The sequence below is a fragment of the Ambystoma mexicanum genome, chromosome 2p, assembly GCF_040938575.1.
Source record: "Ambystoma mexicanum isolate Mex_15411 chromosome 2p, UKY_AmexF1_1, whole genome shotgun sequence".
NCBI lineage: Eukaryota > Metazoa > Chordata > Amphibia > Caudata > Ambystomatidae > Ambystoma > Ambystoma mexicanum.
The window spans coordinates 1,223,277,517-1,223,292,892 of record NC_090923.1 but is presented as its reverse complement, the minus strand read 5'-3'; positions in this window follow the sequence as shown (position 1 = coordinate 1,223,292,892).

Below are 15,376 nucleotides of genomic sequence, written 5' to 3'. Positions count from 1 at the left end.
AGCCCTCACTCAAGTGCAAACCCTCACTAACAGTCTTACCCATGGGGAGGATAGAGCGCTGTATAAAAGCATTTCGTCACAGTTTCTCAGGGCAGATGGTTGGAGAAGGTTTTGGCAGGAGGTGGCAGAGTGTTGGAGTGCGAAATGAGGAGTGGTAAGGAGGTGCTGAATACGAGAGGGGGAGAAGACAGTGGAAGAACTGGCAGTCAGAGAAAAAGACGTGGTGATGACAAAAGAGGAGAATGTGGTAACAAGTGAGGAGTAGGTGGTAGTCGGAGTGGAGGAAGTGGTGGCAACAGCAGAAGAGGTGCAGGGCTCAAGTTCATGGTGCATGCAAGTGGACAGTGTGCCCCCACTTTTTTCAGAGGGCACCTTGATATGCTCATTTCTGGTGTCCCTGCATTCAGTTGGTATGTTAATGAGTTCCCCCACTTTGCTTTTTGGGCTTGACCCCTTAGTATTGACAGCAGAGCAGGAGGTGGTAATAAGGCAGTGGAAGAGAAAACATCTGAGGAGGAGGGCATCCCCCTGCTCGAAAGGCTAGTAAGACATAAAATGGTTAAGTTGCCTCAAGGCAGGATGAAGAGGCTGGTGGAGGAACAAGACCCAGGCAAGAGGAGTACTCGGGTTAATTAATTATAATTATACCATAACAGCAAGTGGTTTCTAAGCATGGGATCGGGATTCAAACCTGTGTTGCACTGTCTTGTGTCCAAGACAAACGAATTGCCCCTGAGCTATCCTTCCTCCCCCAGGAGGAACAAGGAACAGGCCCAAGACTTGAGGGAGGATGGACCCCAGAACTGAGAAAATGTGAGGTTTCAACTCTCAGCTGCAGTGACACCTTGATCCTCCTCATCCCAAAAGTGATACTATGGCTACGCCAGCAACTGGCCCAAGAGAAAGTTCTATTGACAGGCTTTTTGCGTCTGAGGAACGAGGATAGAGAATCCCTGGAGAACTTGAATCTTCACTGGGAGGTGAGACATTACAACACCCAGTGTGAGAGACTTGGCTTTTGTTTTTATCTTTCAACCCCATTTGTATTGGGTTTTGTGTCTATAAAAGTGTCTGAACTATCCGTCCATAGTCAATCTTTTATGCATCCTGTATGGCTCTCCTTACAAAAGTGTGAGAAACAGTAATATTTATCTCGGATAAGGGCAGCCGTTTCTCTTGCACCCAACAGAAAAATCAGTAAAGTGTGTCAACGTCACAGTTGATAGGCTTGCTGTGAAAGACTGGGACACCAACTATGTGATACTACCTGTAGGGGTGCGACATGGTGGATCCCCCAATGCTCCTCCATTCTTCTTAGATGCCCCATGCCATACTCATGGTCACCCTTACAGAACGATAGTGTCACCAAGAAAAAATGTGTACACCATGAGCACTGAGTGGATTATCCAATATTTCCATGTTATAGCGTGAGTGGAAGTGGGAAATCCCCAGGAAAGATTTGACATTTATGTAATAGAAGTGGGTGGTTTGCCAAGTATGTCGAGCCCCGTACACAATTCCAGAGTATGACTTGGTAAACAGTCCACATTGGGTGTGCAAGGCCCGTGATGGAAAGCTGGGAGCTGTGGCAGGTTAGAAGAAGAACAGAAGACTGTGATTTGCCATTTCACTGTAGTCGTTTATTGAGAGAAAAGTGAAAACCCATAACTTTCCCTATGCTACAGGTATTCCCTACCTACCAGACTAACTAAGGTGCTCATCAGTCATCGGTGAAAGTCCCAAATCGGATTCAGTACACTGTCCAAAACAAAGCTGTTCTGAACCTACCCCTATTAGAACAGCTAAGGCACAGGAGAATGACCCCCTTCTCCTGTATGCTGGGGTTTCCCCAAGTTCAGTTCAATATAGTATTCGTAAGTAGCTTTTATCAACCACTCACATCAAATTGTACAGTTCAGAAACTGGATTCTTCCAGGTTTCAATGGTTTCCTTCACTTGCTTTTTCTTCTTTCTCTTTTTATTCCCTTCTCATTTCAATGCTTTATCTCGACTGGGGCGAATATGACCATTCCAGTAACGAGCCTCACCCTTTTCAGGTATTCTCAATACTTTATCTTGACTGGGAAGAATATGACCATTCCAGTTACGAGCCTCACCCTTTTCAGGTATTCTCAATACTTTATCTTGACTGGGAAGAATATGACCATTCCAGTAACGAGCCTCACCCTTTTCAGGTATTCTCAATACTTTATCTTGACTGGGAAGAATATGACCATTCCAGTAACGAGCCTCACCCTTTTCAGGTATTCTCAATACTTTATCTTGACTGGGAAGAATATGAGTGTTCCAGGAATAATTCTCACTCACTCCCGTTTTGCCCATGAGCTGTATTTTGTGAGGTAATGTCACTGGGATCCTTAATAGACTGGGATCTTCTCCTTGTGTCAGAATGGCTTCTTTCCTTTTCAAGTGTATTACACACAGCTTCTCCACTCTTCTTGTGCTTGCTTTACTCTGCAACACCAAATGTGGTATTAACGATGTTCATGCACCTACTGGTCCACCGCATCCGGCTAGCGGTCACGCCACCACTTTTCCTCTGCTCCGACTCAGGATGCCTTTTGGTGCATCCTCCCTTCACCTCAGCATTTGGCACCCTTCCGTTTACCAACACGTTGCGTTGGCGGCTTCACTCTGCTCTCTTTCTCACATCGGACGAGGCGCGTCCTGAACGCCTTCAGCGGGTCTCTACCAGCTGATTTCAAACTCCCGCGCTCTCTTGCTTCCCAGGGCCCGCATCTTAGTTTTATGATTTTCACATGGGGCTTCCCTGGTACCTTATCAAAGTCCTTTTTTTCTTTTGGAATCATACTCAGCATGTTTCCAATTATCTTCTTTGTTCCAGTTTTCTTAAAGCTTTTTTTCATAGACACCAATGATGTATCTGGTGCACAATAACAAATGTTGATTTGTTCTTTATAGGGTTTAAATGACAACGGGGTAGTGATACTTTGTTTAGGGAGGTCCTTACAGGTACGGGAGTCCTTGTCCCCAGAGGGAGGGTCCCTCCTGGTGAGGTCCTGTTGCCTCTACCCCTAGGAAAGGTATTGTGTAGTGTGCTTACCTCCCTAGCCTCACAGGGAAAGGCTCCCCCTGGGGAGAAGGGAAAGAATGCCGCAATTAATCACATATCCCAGCCAGAATCGCAAAGCATCAGAGAAATTCAAACAGATTTGACCCACGTGCAGGCTCTTGGCGAGAAAGTAAACTTACGCACACCATTTATAGCACAAACACTGGAGCACTGAGCAGGGGAGTTGCTAGGTCTGGAAAAGACCCGGGGCTAAGCTGATGTCGGAACTGTTGGGACTGGGGGCTAGCTAGTCTTTTGGCTGTAGCTCCTGAGATTCTATCCGGGGCTACAACCAAAAGATCAGGTGCTATAGCCCCCTTAGTCCCCCCCTAGCAACGCCCCTGGCACTGAGCCACCATTGCCAGGCCTCAGTGTGCACCACAATGACCGGAGCATCTGAAGCTAGGAGAGTGGCGCTTTCCATGTTGGCTCTACTGCGGTGGCATTTTCCGCACTAAAATACCCAGGATCCCATGCTAGCCTGTACCCCAGCAGCACTATGCCTCCTAATGGTGCCAGCAGCGTTTGGCATTTAGAAATTACTTCAGAACCTGCTGCTGTTGGATATATGCATGAGTGGCGTTCTGTTATGTCCCCCTACTTGACCATGGATCTTTGGTTGCTTGGACCAATCTTGTGGGTTCTCCATTTGTTATATAAAGTATTGGACACCAGCTGTTACCAGGCCCTCATCGGATTTGGGATTGCCCTTGGACTTTCCCCACTATTGTGACTTTGGTCTTTCGGTGATCAGGACTCTGGACTGGATTTACACTCGGTTTGTTGGACACCGCAGATTGGAACTTCGCTTGGAGTGAACTTTTCCCTTTGGATCCCTTGTTCTTTCCTGGAATCCTGGACTATTTGAACTCTTGGACAACGTGCTCCTGTAATCTCCTGGTTCTCTCGTCCCTGCTTTCCGAACAGGGTTTCCTGAAAGGCTTTCATCAGTGGGATGTACCCACATAGAGGTTTGCCAGGCATTGGTCTTGATATTGGGAGGCTGGAGAAGGGAAAGCTACTAGTAATTGTACTAATTCAGGCTTTCACCTCCTTTTTCAGCCTTCAGGGGAGAGCTTTGAAGCATTGCTCCCTGACCTTTCCGGTAACTAGTGCTCCGACAGCCTTTTCTTTGATGACCTGTGGGTGATCAGGTGGACAGGAAGATCTTGTCCCTGCCTTAGAAAGAGCCCCAGCTGGTCTCAGATCAGTACATCATGACAAATTAAGAAGACACGGTCCTCATCCGGGAACAAGATGGGAGCTGCTGTAGACCCCTTAGCCACAGTCATGAAGGCCATAGGGGCGCTCGGATAGATATGATGGCTAATGCTAAACTGCACTATGGCATAGATGCAATACTGTGTGTGCAGCAGCTGCTAAGCAGCTGAATTCGGCAACACCCCAGCTACTCCTCCAGCTCCCCTGCTTCACGGTGCTCTGGGGTCCTTCTGAGAGGACGCCTGCTTCTGCCACTCCATCGGTAGGCTTGGGAACCCTGAGATACTCCACCTCGGTTTGGCACCCTGTTCCCATTGGCCCCACTGAAGCGCTTTTAATGACATCCAAAATCTTTTTGCACCTTCATTAATCGGTGCAAGTTGCCATTCTTGTGCAGGTCTATGGCTTTTCCTAAAGAAGTCGATACGCTTGTCTTCTCCTCCCATCTACATAAAACATGTCATCATGCAACCAGTTCATGGGTTCATGGGAGGGTGACCGCACACTAACCGATGAGCACGTGTCTTTTTTCACTGCAGAGTAATTTTGTGCCTACCAATAATATTCAAATATGATGAGGTAGCACATTTTTATGGGATGGTTTATGGGTGGGATCTTAGATAAGAATTGTCCAATCATTAGTTGGGGACATATAGAATTATATATGTAGATTAGTAGAGTGAGCCAATGACCAGGAGAGAGAGGTTTTCATAACTGTGACATCAAAATGCCTATAAACCTGCTGTTTCCTGTTGAGTGGTGGAGAAAATCTTGAGTGAGAGCTTGGCTGTTAATCTTGCTTTCCCCCCAGTTCATATTGCAATTAAAACTATATGTATATATGTAGATTAGTAGAGTGAGCCAATGACCAGGAGAGAGAGGTTTTCATAACTGTGACATCAAAATGCCTATAAACCTGCTGTTTCCTGTTGAGTGGTGGAGAAATTCTTGAGTGAGAGCTTGGCTGTTAATCTTGCTTTCCCCCCAGTTCATATTGCAATTAAAACTGGGTTACCTTGTATTTGGCATACCACAATCACTCTGTGTTGTCTCTTTTTTGGCAAATAACAGTTAGAGGGCTATTTGGTTTTTGACCTTTGGTTATCATCTGGTAGCAGAGTAGGGTTGGCGTTTGTGGACGTTGGGGTGCCCTGCAACTCTCCATTTTGGACAGCGGACCGATCTGGGGAGCAGATTAAATGTGTTGGTTGTGCACAACTTAACAGGAAGTACAGCTCGGGTCGGCTTTGGAGTGGAACCCTGCCTGATCTTCCACCCCCCACTGGAAGCAACAGGAGGAGCTGGCCAATTTAGGGTAGCCCAGGACCCACAACCCTCAAAGGTCCACGGAAACGTGAGTATGCTAGGTGCATGGTAACAAATGGGAGGTGGAACATTTATTGTATGATAGTTAAGAAACTGAAGTTGATTAAGGATAGCCCTAGACGAGGTCTTGAAAGACTGCACTGTAGGGCCGGTGAGGGCCCAACCTTCTTTTGAGGGTAGAGTTAAAGAGACAGAGAGATAAGGATACCCGGGGCAAAAGAAAGAAACTGGAAGAAAGCTGTATTTTATTTTGTTGTATTGTGTTTTTATTGATTACATTGTTGATTGCCAACATTGGGCCTCATTACAACTCAGGCGTTAAGGGTTAACGCCGTCGTTAACCCTTAACGCCTGATTCCGATTTTAACGGCTGCTTTTAGCAGCCGTTAAAATCCATGGCGCTAAACCGCCTTGGTGCTAATTACGCCACCGTAATTTACGGTGGCGTAATTAGCGCCTTCCCCACTCCCGTAATGCCCTATGGGGCAAAAATGGGAATGGGGAAGGGTAAAATGGGAAATGGGGATTTACTGCCCCACTCACCTTGGAATGGGGCGGTAAATACGCCATCCACCATGGTGTAAACATAGTTTACACCATGGTGGTAAAGTTGGCGTACTTACCGCCTGGGTCGTAATGACCCCCATTGTGTTTTGTTGTGAGACAGGTCCTGTAGAGGTGGGTTTTTCTTTGTGTGTTGTAGAGTAAGTATGAGCATTTAGATTGTGAGCGGATTTTGTTGTTGTGACCCAGAGGTAGGATTTGGATATTGGTGAGTGGCCCAAGACAATAAAGACTGATTTAATAGGTGGTGTATATTTGAAGTAGGGAGGAGGCGTGAGGGAAATGTGTGAGAGAATTGCAAAGACTATTTCTGTTCTAATTATTGGTAAACTAACCACTATTTTGCATGGTCTATTCTGTGTAAGTGCCAAGCTGTGCGCTGCTTAAAACTTGCTACCATGTCAGATACCCCAATAATTCATCTATGCAAAGCATTTCCTAGATATAGGGCCAAAATCATTAAGTATCATGCTGAGTGGGTGAAAGGAACTGCTGGGAAGATGTACCTGTTGTGTCCACAAGAGGGCACTCACTGTAAAAATGTATTCCAACACATGTGCACATACTTACACGCCACACACAAGGGCAGGAAGCTCAAGAACAGGCTTGGTGTATTAGAACCCTGAAAGGCCTTTGAGAAAGAAACAGAAGGGCCTAAGCAGGAATGGATGGTTAATATGTGTCAGAGGGAGCGCAAGCAGCCCACAGCCTCACCGCCTCCTCCCTCCAAGGAAAGCGCTTATACACAGCCAACAACTCCGCCATCACCAGCTGAGGGAGGCATCCACACACAATTCACAGTACCGCGTCTGTATGAGCCTCGACCATCCCAGGAATATACCCGGTACAAGCAGCAGCTGTTGAGTATAGTAATCCCAGGTATGAATCCGCTGATGAGGAAAGTGATGATAGTAGGAGAAGGGTGACATTGGTAAAAGGAAAGCCACCAATAGTGCAAATGAAGAATGAAGCATGGCACAGCTCAGAGACACAGTTAAGGGATGGAGAAGAGTAAAGAGGGCTACATAGCTTAGAAAAGCATCTTAGAGCAGCTAAGGAAGAGCTCCGTAGGTCACAGGGTAAGAAGCATACCCATAGGTAATCGAGAGTGTGGAGAGACTATAATGGAACCAGAGAAATGGGTAGGAAGAAGAATATTGTTGGAACTCGATGGGAAAGGCACAGAAAATATTTATGTAGCGTATGAAGAAATGAAGGAAGCAGCCCGAGAGGAAGTCAGGAGGGGGACACAGGAAGAGATAGAGCAAAATGCACAAAGGGAGAAAGAGATGGGACGGAGAGAAGCAGCAGAGAAGATGCAGAGAGAGGAACAGGAAAGACAAAGAAGTAAAAGGGAGGTAGGAGAAAGGGATGAGTATGTAAAGAGGTTAAATGAGAAGAACAGGAAAATAGCAAGAGAAAGGGAAGAAATTGAAAAAATTAGGAAGGAGATGAGCCAATGGATGAGCATAAATATGATACCAGAGATGTGGGAGAAGAGAGTGGGACAATAACCCCAGTTACCAGGGGCAGAGATGCGTTGCCAGAGATAATGAGCCGAACATATGTAAGGGAGCCTGTTAAGGGAGTGAGTTTTGATCTCATACTTGAGTATGACGACAGTTTAGAAAGTGACAGAGGGACAGATTGGGTAGACATTGATGATGAAGAGGGGGGAGAAGAGGAAGTACAAACCCCACAAATGGATACCACACGACCAGGCATAGGAGAGATAGCAGATTTGCTTGGGCCAAACTTAAGCCTATATCCACCCCTCACATCATTACTCCCCATAAATGAAGACCATAAATCACCATATTTCTTAAGAAACTTGCCAGAACGCCAGCGGCACCGTGTAGCTGAGACATTGAAAAGGAGAACTCGCGCAGCATCCACTTTGCATATGAAATGGGTCACACAATTCCCACTGCTCCACAAGGCATTAGGGCAACCCCACTATACTCCATGGAATCAGACAGATAAAAATAACTTGATGGATAAGCTGCCGTCATTGATAGCAGGGGCGAGCCGGTGGATCGACAAGCTAGAGAGAGAGAGACAGCTGGGATAGCATTAGCTATAGGTGACATGACAAGCCTATTTGCATCCATATTGGGTGACCAGGCAGAGGATGCGTGGAAGCGATCAGGCTATTTTGCAGTGATAGAACATAACACCACTAAATATGATGTGTCACCATTTAATAATTGTAGAGCTAATGTATAGAAGGCCCTGAGGGTGCTATTTCCAGATCAATCTGACAAGAGCGCCATAATGACTAGGAAGATGGGGCCTACTTAGGAACCCGTTGTTTATATTTCAAGACATTAAAGAACATTGTGTAATAATTAGACAAATTACGAGGAATTTGAATACACCGAAAGGTTACCTTAGAGAAACACCAGTCGTTCTCCCTCCTATGCTTCCTTCTTCAGAAATGGTTCCGACAGGGGTAGAGAATGAGTGCCTCCCTGAGACCCTTCCTCCGCCTTCAATACAAGGATTAAGGAGGGGAAGGACCCCAGGGAAACCCTCTGGAGAAGAAAACCCTGTGTCGACGGCCACTGGATAGATGTCGTCTGTCTGGAGAGGTTTTTGATACCCGGACTATCCGCTGGAGGGGAGCCGTCTGGATAAAGACAGAGGAAAGTGGTAAGTTTAAGAAGGGTAAGTAGAAGGCAGAATATGGGTAGAGAAGACGAGGAGTACCTGATTGGAAGGGGGATACGACTTATCGGGCTATATTGTAGGTCTTCCGATGAGACGCGGATAGGAGTAACCTCGAGGACGTCCCAGGAAGAGAATGAGTCTCAAATCTCAATGCTGCGGATCGGACCCCGCATATCCCTGCTTCTGAATAGGTGAAATAATATCAGGTGTCAATTCTGGTTCTTCTTCTAACCCCCGGATATACTAGGGACTGACTATCAATTCTCACGTACCGCACGCCAGGGAGGAATTCTCACTAGCGAACCGATCAGTGAGGTTCAGCTCGTAACGAGTGTGGCTGAGAGAGTACACTCGAGTCTCCGATGTCGTGCAAGAGTTGGGAGAAGGAGTCAAGTCTGAAACAGGTGAATGAAAGGGTAGAATTACACAGAAGGAATGACAAACAAACTAGTATGCAATAGATCCTAGTATCGAACTCACGAAGCGCTGTTGTGGAAGAGTAGCAACGCATCCGTGCGTTGTCCGCAGGAACAGATGAACCGGCTCCGGAGCAGGGGGGCGGTCCTTCCACCGCGCGGCCTTGGTGTAAGTCTAGACCCACACCATCCGTAGCGGCGGCCATCTTGGGAGTAAAGATGGCCGCAATCCGTCTAAGAGACCATCTATGCCAGTGACCATGGTCTCCGCAGGGGCGTGACAGTATGCCCCCTCCGAAGGGCAGGGGCCCCCGGCTTCCCCGGATGGTTACGGAAGAACCGGCGAATAAGAGCCGGTGCATGCATGGCAGAGGCAGGTTCCCAGGAACGATCAGCAGGAGAATAACCTTGCCAGTCAATCAAAAACTGAAGGCGACCTCGAAAGATACGAGAGTCACAAATATCCGCCACTTCATATTCAGGACCTGACTGGGTAGATACCGGAGGAGGGTGAGTATTCCTTAATCTTGAAAACCGATCATACACATCTTTCTTCAGTTGGGACACATGAAACACAGGATGAATCCGGGACCAAGAAGGGGGAAGCCTGAGTTTGAAAGCAGAGGAACCCAACTTCCGTAGTATGGGAAAGGGTTCGAAATATTTAGGAGACAGCTTGGACGGGACCAGATGCCGTGGTAAGAAACGAGAGGCCAGCCATACCAAATCACCTGTCTTCAGGGAGGGCGCTGGAGAACGGTGTTTGTCCGCAAACCGTTTGACTCTATCCTGAGCCTCAAGTAGCGAAGATTTGGCCGCCAAATGACCTGTCTGGATAACTTGAAGTAGGTTATCCACATCTGGAAATCGTGATGAAGAGGGAAGGCCAGTAGGAAAACAGGAAGGGTGAAATCCATATGAGCAAAAAAAAAGGACTGGAACCCAGAGCGGAATGACGGGAGTTCTTGTAGGCAAACTCCGCCAATGGTAATAGAGAAACCCAGTTGTCCTGTGAAGCTGAGATGTAGCAGCGCAAATAGCCCTCCAATGTCTGGTTCAGTCGTTCTGTCTGGCCGTTAGTTTGAGGATGGAAGCCAGAACTCAATGCTCGGGAGATATTAAGGCTCTTACATATCTGTTGCCAATAACGTGAAGTATATTGGGAACCACGATCGGAGATGATAGTTTCTGGAAGCCCATGGAGCGTGAAGATCCGTGAAAGGAAACTTTTCGCCATCTGAGCTGCAGTGGGAATGCATGGTAGTAGATGTAGTAGTAGCAGATGTCGCCACTCCTCAAAGGCTCTCTTAATAGCTAATAATTCCTTTTCGAGGACCGAGTAATTGATCTCCGAAGGTGAGAGTGTCTTAGATAGATAGGCCACAGGACACTCGTCTCCTTGTTCATTTTCTTGAAGTAGAACGGCACCTACCGCATGGTGCGAGGTGTCCGATTCTACAATGAACTTCTTGTTTTGGTCAGGGGTGAGGAGTATAGGTTCCTTGGTGAAATTTTCCTTGAGACTCTCAAAGGCTATTTGAGCCCTGTCTGACCAAAAGAACTTTGCATTCTTCTTAAGGAGAGCCGTCATAGGGAGGATCTTCTCCGAATAGTGGGGAATGAAGCGCCTATAAAAGTTGGCGAATCCCAAGAATCTCTGCAGATCTTTAACACACAGTGGAACTGGCCATTCCGTTATAGCAGAGATCTTCCTGGGATCCATGGCAACTCCCTCGGCGGATAGTATATAACCCAAATAGGCCACTCTATCCTTGTGGAATTCACACTTGTCTAACTTGAAAAAAGATGATTCTCCTCTAGTCTCTGCAAGACTTCCTTCACATGTCGGATATGGTCAGACATGGAAACTGAGAAGACCAGTATGTCGTCTAAATAGACAATGAAGGTATGTAGAAGTATATCCGAGAATATGTGATCCATAAAACGTTGGAAAACAGCTGGGGCATTGGAAAGTCCGAATGGCATCACTTTGTATTCATAGTGGCCCAAGGGAGTATGAAAGGCGGTTTTCCATTCATCCCCCGCGCGGATTCGGATAAGATGGTAAGCTCCACGTAGGTCTAGCTTGGTAAATATCTTGGCACCCTTTACTGCCTCAAGAATATCCGGGATTAAGGGCATCGGGTAGCGATCCGGAGTGGTGATCTTGTTCAAACCCCGATAGTCTACACATGGTCTGAGTTCTGTCGAATCCTTCTTAGGGATAAAGAACAGTGAGGCGCCAGCTGGAGAAGTGGATTCCTGAATGAGGCCGCTATGTAAGTTCTTCTGGAGATACTCCTTTAGGACTTCCCGTTCGCGCGCTGATAGTATATACATGCGCCCAAAAGGGATTGGAACATCAGGATCAAGTTCTAGGGTGCAATCATCTCTACGATGGGGAGGTAATTCAGCGAATTCTGAATCGGAAAATACTACTTGAAATTCTTGGTAGTCAGGAGGAATCTCCTGGATGTTATGTAACACTGAAGTAGAGCAATTCCTTTCTTGGACGGAGTGTGTGGAACGGAACCCCAACGCTCCACCAGAAAGGCAATGAGTAAGGCAATGTTCCGATCCTAGAAAAATTGTGCCGGCCTTCCAATTGATGTATGGATTATGGGCTCTAAGCCACGGTAACCCCAATATCAAGGGATAATGTGCTGTGCGAATGACATCGAATACGATAGTCTCTTGATGAGATGCAATCTTCATTTGAATAGGTCTTGTTTGTTCCCTGATAGGACTGGAAATTAGTGGACTTCCGTCCACAGATTCTACTGGGACAGCAATGGTCTTAAGGGAGCATGGTATATTCTTGTCGTTCTTCCAATGGGTGTCTACAAAATTCCCCGCAGCTCCGCAATCAATCAATGCGGGAACCAAAATTGGCTCGGAGGTGCCCCATGCCATTGAAACCTGTATGACAATCATGGGAAGATCGGGTGTGTCTGTGACTTGAGAAGTTAAAGACATGGTTGAGGAAACTGTTATTGGCTCCCTAGCCGCGGTTCCCCGTGCGGTTGGGAGGAAGCGTTTCCCTGTCGTTAGGTAGGGGTGATTGGGCAATCCTGTACTGGGTGGTCTTTGGACCCACAATACATGCACAAGCCTTTAGTTCTCCGTCGATTACGTTATTCCGAGGTGAGTCTACCTCTTCCTCTTGTGATTCCTATCTGCATAGGTTCATCTATTGGGGTCTTCATAGGACTAGGAGGATGCGTAGTCAATGGTCTCATAGAACGATTTCGACGTCGTTCTCTGAGCCTTTCCTGTAGACGGTAATCCATCTGCATCACTAATGTAATCATTTCCGCTAGGTTGGGAGGTCGGGACACTCTAGACACCTCGTCTTTAAGTTCCTCATTCAAACCCCTACGAAATAGTGTTACCAGAGCATCATCAGCCCAAGAGGTTCCAGCAGCAAGCTGTTTAAAAGAGGTGATATAAGACAGTAGATCCTGTGATCCCTGTTTGAAGTCTAATAATTGCTCTTGGGAAGAAACTGTGATCTCTTGTCTACTAAACATGGACCTAAGACTGTTCAGAAAGGCGGGATAGGAGTCTAGCAGAGCGTTGTTTGTCACGACCACTGGTGTAGCCCATGCCAATGCCGGTCCAGTCAAGTTAGCTATCATATGTCCCACCTTGTCACGATCATTCTGAAAGAAGGCCGTTTTGAATGAAAACTGGACAGTACATGCTTCGATAAACGCTTTAAGTTTGTGGGGATTCCCATCATATAAACCCCCTGGAATGGGACCTGGAGGTAATTCTGAACAACTAGGTACCCTTCCAATCTGTTGTCTCAAGAAGGCATTTTCCTGCTTTAATGCCTGTACTTCCGCAGTCAAAGACTGGACTGCAGAAACCAATTGCTGCTGTTGGGCTGCGTCCATGGTATCTCCTAGAACTATCGAGTTCTTTAAGGCAACCGTTCAGCACCTGGGAAGCCCCAGTATAGTCTTTCTTCTAATATTTTTGGGCATTGCTAACTGTAATAATTAGACAAATTGCGAGGAATTTGAATACACCGAAAGGTTCCTTAGAGAAACACCAGTCGGTCTCCCTCCTATGCTTCCTTCTTCAGAAATGGTTCCGACAGGGGTAGAGAATGAGTGCCTCCCTGAGACCCTTCCTCCGCCTTCAATACAAGGATTAAGGAGGGGAAGAACCCCAGGGAAACCCTCTGGGGAAGAAAACCCTGTGTCGACGGCCACTGGATAGATGTCGTCTGTCTGGAGAGGTTTTTGATCCCGGACTATCCGCTGGAGGGGAGCCGTCTGGATAAAGACAGAGGAAAGTGGTAAGTTTAAGAAGGGTAAGTAGAAGGCAGAATATGGGTAGAGAAGACGAGGAGTACCTGATTGGAAGGGGGATACGACTTATCGGGCTATATTGTAGGTCTTCCGATGAGACGCGGATAGGAGTAACCTCGAGGACGTCCCAGGAAGAGAATGAGTCTCAAATCTCAATGCTGCGGATCGGACCCCGCATATCCCTACTTCTGAATAGGTGAAATAATATCAGGTGTCAATTCTGGTTCTTCTTCTAACCCCCGGATATACTAGGGACTGACTATCAATTCTCACGTACCGCACGCCAGGGAGGAATTCTCACTAGCGAACCGATCAGTGAGGTTCAGCTCGTAACGAGTGTGGCTGAGAGAGTACACTCGAGTCTCCGATGTCGTGCAAGAGTTGGGAGAAGCAGTCAAGTCTGAAACAGGTGAATGAAAGGGTAGAATTACACAGAAGGAATGACAAACAAACTAGTATGCAATAGATCCTAGTATCGAACTCACGAAGCGCTGTTGTGGAAGAGTAGCAACGCATCCGTGCGTTGTCCGCAGGAACAGATGAACCGGCTCCGGAGCAGGAGGGCGGTCCTTCCACCGCGCGGCCTTGGTGTAAGTCTACACCCACACCATCCGTAGCGGTGGCCATCTTGGGAGTAAAGATGGCCGCAATTCGTCTAAGAGACCATCTATGTGTCAGGAGTGGCACTCTATTAAGAGTGGCACAGGACACCCAGAAAGGGTTTGGGTGGTTGTGCCAAATAAAGTGGACAGATAAGAACACACACAGCGGAAAGGAAAGAGAACGAAGAGTAAGCAAGAGTAGCAAGGGAAAAGATACAGAATGAATACCCTCTTGGGGTGTATGCAGATATAGGAAAAGAGTATTCCACGAACCTTGGAAATACTCTAGCCTTCTGCACAGTTTGCTATAACAGAGGCCCACGCTGATTGCTCATGACTTGGAACAGCAGCTCCGGGTGTCTGTAATGTAGAAACAGGACAAGGGAAGGGGCAGAGGTTGACTGATGGGAACCAACAGACAAGCTCTGTACAAAAGGGTCTACAAACAGTACAAGAGAAGATACTACAGACAAATCCAGTAAAGGAGGTGATAGCAAACTAGCAGAAGGAAATGAAAGGAAAGTCGTGTAACAGGATAGGATAGCAGAGGACAGTAAGGAACAAGGTTGAGAGCTCAGTGGAGCAGGAAAGCAATGAGTAAGCCCACAGGGGTAGGACTGTAAGGTAGAACGCCCAGAGGAAAAGGGCTTAGGGCAGCAGAGTAAAGCAGACTGCACGGCAAGGATCCCGTAAGGGCCGGGCAGTAAGGAGTGAACCCTGAGGGACAGGGCCGATGAACGTAGAAGGTAGCAGAGGACTGTAGAGAGCTGCTAGGCCGAGAACCCAGCGGAAAAGGTAGGTAATAGGCAGCGAAGCGGGATAAGCTGCAAAGTAGGAAGGCCCAGAGGACAAGGGCTGTAGGTAGCCAGAGAGAGGTAGGCTGCAGAGCAGGGAGCCCCAGAGGACAAGGGCTGAAGGCAGCCGGAGTGAGGCAGGCTGCTGGGCAGGGAGCCCAGAGGACAAGGGCTGAGGCAGGAAAGCAGCAGAGCGTGATCAGCTGCAATGTAGAGGGTACGCAGGGCAAGGGCGGAGGCTGGAAGGCAGCAGAGCGTGATCGGCTGCAATGTGGAGAGCCCGGCAGGGCAAGGGCGAAGGCTGGAAGGCAGCAGAGCGTGATCCGCTGTAATGTGGAGAGCCCGGCAGGGCAAGGGCAGAGACTGGAAG